The sequence below is a fragment of the Anopheles funestus genome, chromosome 2RL (assembly GCF_943734845.2).
Source record: "Anopheles funestus chromosome 2RL, idAnoFuneDA-416_04, whole genome shotgun sequence".
NCBI classification, from domain to species: Eukaryota; Metazoa; Arthropoda; class Insecta; order Diptera; family Culicidae; genus Anopheles; species Anopheles funestus.
Window position 1 is genome coordinate 31,651,130 of NC_064598.1, and position 5,746 is coordinate 31,656,875.

The 5,746-nt window shown below is 39.7% G+C and overlaps 1 long non-coding RNA gene across 1 annotated transcript; it reads left to right on the forward strand.

Annotated features, from left to right (window-relative positions):
* LOC125764387 (uncharacterized) lies at positions 1–1,846 on the forward strand. Its single transcript, XR_007418461.1, has 3 exons — positions 1–47; positions 238–427; positions 1,478–1,846. It is a non-coding gene; the product is annotated as an uncharacterized LOC125764387 (long non-coding RNA).
* The last annotated feature ends 3,900 nt before the right edge of the window (positions 1,847–5,746 follow it).

Consider the following 5,746-nt stretch of genomic DNA (forward strand, 5'->3'; position numbering starts at 1 on the left):
CGGCCATGCCCTCAGATGTCTGTGCCAGAAGTTATTCGAGGATCCAAGTTCCATACCCTGTTTGTGAAAATGTAAAATTTTCCTCATTTTTGCACCAAATTTTGCCTATAACTCGGTCGGTATCCAACGGATCGCCAATCTTTAACCTGTTGTCGATAGATGGCACCAATGGCTACATTTTCTTCTTGGACGGCCATGTCTTCAGATGTCTGTGCCAGAAGTTATTGGAGGAACCAGGTTCCATACCCTGTTTGTGAAAATGTAAAATTTTCCTCATTTTTGCAGCAAGTTTTGCCTATAACTCGGTCGGTATCCAACGGATCTCCAATCTTTAACCTGTGGTCGATAGATGACACCAATGGCTACATTTTCTTCTTGGACGGCCATGCCCTCAGATGTCTGTGTCAGGAGTTATTCGAGGAACCAAGTTCCATACCCTGTTTGAAAAAATGTAATTTTTTTTCATTTTTGAGCAATTTAGGAAAATTTATAAATGTGATATATTTTAATGCGAATTTGTTGCCATAAGTTTCTTTTCACTCAAATAATGCGTTGAATTAAAAAAAGAATAAAAAATCGGAAAAAAAAATTTAAAAAAAATTTCAACTCGAAAATTTCATAAGGCTTACCCCTTACGTTTTTTTTGAGAAATTTTGCAAAAAAAATTAAATTGATTTATTTTAATGCCAATCGGTTGCAATGTGTTTCTTTTCACTCAAGTAATGCTTTAAATAAAAAAAAAGAATGAAAAATAATCAAAAAATCAAAAAATTCGAAAATATAAAAATTTACTAAGGCTCATTTTTGCACCAAGTTTTGCCTATAACTCGGTCGGTATCCAACGGATCTCCAATCTTTAACCTGTGGTCGATAGATGGCGCCAATGGCTACATTTTCTTCTTGGACGGCCATGCCCTCAGATGGCTGTGCCAGAAGTTATTCGAGGAACCAAGTTCCATACCCTGTTTGAAAAAATGTAAAATTTTCTTCATTTTTGAGCAATTTAGGAAAATTTATAAATGTGATATATTTCAATGCGAATTTGTTGCAATAAGTTTCTTTTCACTCAAATAATGCGTTGAATTAAAAAAAGAATAAAAAATCGGAAAAAAATTTAAAAAAAAAAATCAACTCGAAAATTTCATAAGGCTTACCCCTTACGTATTTTTTTCAGAAATTTTGCAAAAAAAAATTAAATTGATTTATTTTAATGCCAATCGGTTGCAATGTGTTTCTTTTCACTCAAGTAATGCTTTAAATAAAAAAAAGAATGAAAAATAATCAAAAATCAAAAAATTCAAAAATATAAAAATTTACTAAGGCTCATTTTTGCACCAAGTTTTGCCTATAACTCGGTCGGTATCCAACGGATCGCCAATCTTTAACCTGTGGTCGATAGATGGCACAAATGGCTACATTTTCTTCTTGGACGGCCATGCCCTCAGATGTCTGTGCCAGAAGTTATGCGATTAACCAGGTTCCATACCCTGTTTGAGAAAATGTAAAATTTTCCTCATTTTTGCAGCAAGTTTTGCCTATAACTCGGTCGGTATCTAACTGATTGCCAATCTTTAACCTGTGGTCGATAGATGGCACCAATGGCTACATTTTCTTTTTGGACGGCCATGTCTTCAGATGTCTGTGCCAGAAGTTATTGGAGGAACCAAGTTCCATACCCTGTTTGTGAAAATGTAAAATTTTCCTCATTTTTGCACCAAGTTTTGCCTATAACTCGGTCGGTATCCAACGGATCTCCAATCTTTAACCTGTGGTCGATAGATGGCACCAATGGCTACATTTTTTTCTTGGACGGCCATGCCCTCAGACGTCTGTGCCAGAAGTTATTCGAGGATCCAAGTTCCTTACCCTGTTTGAGAAATGTGAAGTTTTCCTCATTTTTTAGCAATTCAGCAAAATTTTTAAATTTTATATCTTTTAATGCGAATTTGTTGCAATAAGTTTCTTTATACTCAACCAATGCTTTAAATTAAAAAATGGTAAATAATAATAAAAAAAAATAAAAAAAAATTCTATAAATTTGCCAATCTCCTAACCAGAGGCGGATCCCGTTTCATGTCCTTGCCGATCAGACTAGCCCGCTTGTTCGCTTATGCAGGTTAGATAGTTAGGCAAAGCGAGCAGTATATTAATTTGGCTAGTTTGGGTATTGTAGACATCTGTTCCGTTGCAACTCATGTGTTTCAAACGTTTCGTTTCAACTCATTTTTGTTTCAACTCACTCGCACATTTTCGTTTCAACTCACGTATTTACTCTTTTTGCAACTCGACTCACCCCAGCTACATGCTTACACTCATGAGCGAGTAAGTGAAAAAAGAGTCACTGAAACTCTTCGTGGTGAGTGAACGGAACACGTTCAATACAACGTTTCAACTCACTATCTCACTCTTACTCACTTTGCACATCTCTAAATAGGACGTGATGTTTGAAGGGAAATAAATACACAACGTAGGGCAACATCAATGTCTTATAATTTACACACTACACAAGAAAGAACGCAACACTTTCCTAATAAACCATTTCGAAGAGTTTGAATATTATTTTAATGTACTTTGGAGTACTTTAATGCACTCATGCCGTATAAAAAAGATACTTAAAAGTCTTACAATATAACTATTTTTATTAACTTTATTTGCAAGTGTAAATAAAACAGAAGACTAACCTCTAACACACCGTTTTCCCCCAAAAAGAGCACTAACAATATTTAATTGACGCTTTTGTGTGCTACGCTTAAGTGCACCTCCGGCGCCGATTCAGCATCAAACCCGGCTGTGCGCAGTACAATTTGTATAGTTTTCCACTCATTGCTCAAGTACAAAAGAAAGCGACAACAGTTTTACCTTCGCAAAGACGTCCATAAGACCCTTGTTGGGCCAATTTGGGACGGATTTTGCTGCCAGCGTAACAATAATAGGATAAACGATCGCATTGGCACAGAGCGTATCGTGACGCGACCGGAGTCGCCTAATTCCGAAGCATCCTTCAAGGAAATCTGGGCACACACAATGCCGGGAAACGATCCGCATCGTACTAACGTCGCACAATAGGCAAATGGCGTAATATCTGCACCGTACAAACGTTGTCCATTATATAATTTTGACCGATGTCGACTTTTGAGGCGATTGTTTTCAACCGTTGAAGGATTATTATCAACTTCCCTGTCGCTGTGATTGGTGATTGTTTCTGTCACAGTTTGCCGAGGACACTGGTTTTTTTTGGAAATGATGCAAAGATTACGTTTTATTCTACTAGTTGTCTATTGTTTCTTTTCCTACATTTGTTGTTTTATTCCTACTGTGGAATGATTACCTTGTGACAACAATGACAATAATGACAATAACAACAATGATAACAATGACAATAAATTACATTTTTTTTTGGAAGCCATAATGCTTACATGACGAAACTCGATGCAAAATTCTTATACCACGCGGGGTGATTGTTCGATGATTCTCCCACTTGAGGAACGTTATGTAAATTCTCTTATCAACAACATAACCGATTTGGAATACCGCTGCACGAACAGTGCGGTTAAACAAACACCTTTAGTCTACTATTTATTCTCCAATTAGTTTCCTCCGATTGGTATTCCAAAAAAAAAAGGAACAAAAACAATGTTCAATGTTTTCCCTGCCTTTTTTGGGGGTCGTTCTTCGAGTTCATCCATTCTCATGGTGAAAAACAAAGAAACGAAAGTATGATCACCTGATCGATGCTCGTGCTTAGCTTAACAAACAGGAAAAGCCACTAACGGCAATGAAAAAGTGCTGGAAGGGAGGGAGGAAGAGGAGGAAAAAAACGGTAAAGTTCATTAAGCAAAATCTTCCCAGGAGGTTGCGAGAAGAAACAACAAAAATCTATTGGTCAAACACAAACATTGCTGCACGTCGGTCTCGCGTGCCCAAGGTCCCGTTGCAGTGTGTTAATCCACCTTACTAGTGTTTCCGACCGCAAGAAAGGTGTGTGTTTCGTTTTGTATTGTTGCCGTTTAAACCCCCCCCCCCCCCCCCTTTCTTTAGCATATGTTGTGACGCGTAAATGAGCCACAAAGCACACTCCACACACACACGGGCGCGCAAACAAGTCAGCCATAAGTCAGCCAAAAAGTGGGCGCATCCTCCTCTCGCCACACGGTTCGGGTCAAGTGTGTGCGCTAGTGTTTTTTTAGCCCAACGTAACCAAAGTGCAAACAGAAACGGAAAGTCAACCCGATCAACCCGATGGCAGACTAAAGCCGGGAAATCCGTCCCATCCGCAACAAAACGGGGTCGTGGCGCGGAAGCATTTTGGGTTAGACTCGTACCCTGTGTTTGTGTGAGTGTGTGTGTGTGTGTTGGGGGGAAAATGAAAACGACGGAAACTAAACAGTGAAAGGTAAACAACTGCACATAAATGTCGGTAGAAAAGATCAATTCTCGGTTCGAAAAACCGAATGACCTGCGGGAAGTAATATTACGATTTAATGATTGAAATGTTTTTCACCACAAAAACACATGTCCAACATCAGCTGGGCAAAAAAAAAGCAGACAGTGATGATGATGGCAGTGAAAGGTTGGGTTCATAAATAATTCACTTTAGTATGGACACTTAAACTGATCGTATAACACGGCGGTCTTATTTCTCTTCACTAAACAAATTTTGTTGAAGACGTCCAAAAATATCATTAAAGTTAGCTTACTGTCCGTTAGAAGTAATAAGAATAGTTAAGCCAAGAATGAAAACAGCAAGCAAATCCACCGTAAAGCGGTTCCGGTGTTAACTGATTAATAAATTAATTAATCCCTTTCGAAAGACGAATCTGCTCAACGCCATTTATTCCGCAACAAATGCTAACGGATGATGAACGAGCGATAATGTTGTGCAAAAGTAGCTCAATCACTCAGCAGAGTCGTTACTCACGGGGGCTGGAAAATGAAGCATGCAACCGGGCTTCAGACGGTTCATGAATCGATCCACCCTCAGCCACACAAAGCACAAGCCGACAATCATTATCAGGCCCGACAAAAACGCCCGAGTGTCGGCACGCGTTCCCCGTTTGGCGCACGCGCTCTTCCGGGCAGACGCCCCTATGATGGATGTGATAGGGAAGCCACGACTCTGCATCCTTCTGCCTTATGCATATGTGTATGCACATCGAAACAGACGGAACTGTACCGGTGCAGTGACGAGATTCTTGCCTGCAAGGGAAACTGGCTCAATCCCATCCTCACACAACCCTCCGTTAGCTGATAAACCGTGATTGATATGGCGCTAATCCCGGCGCTAATTAATAGCATGCGAGTCGAAGCTTAAGCAAACCGGCATCGGCAAAGCTTATCAGCATAATCCGTTCCTGCAGAGAACGGTTCTAGCGATTCAGCATGTGCAGGTGTGCCAAACACGCCAATGAAGCCATGCATCCGTTGCAATCGGTGAATGCAGGCAGGAAATTCTTTCTCTATCTGGGTGTTTCCGCTCTATTTACCAGACTGCCCATCAAGCAGCCTATGCCAGCAACTATGAAGAACCAACTCACGATCGATTATTGCTGATCTTTCATAGCATTGGGTTTTGTTTGTTTGGACTGCACAAAATTATGTTTCTACCACGCGCGCATATTGCAGGGCATTGTTAATACATTAGACTAAATCGCATGTTGCAAATATGAACATGCAATCTGTTCTAACAACCGCACTGAACCGTGGTGTTTGTTGTAAAATAGATAGAACAACGCTGGTGTTTAATTTA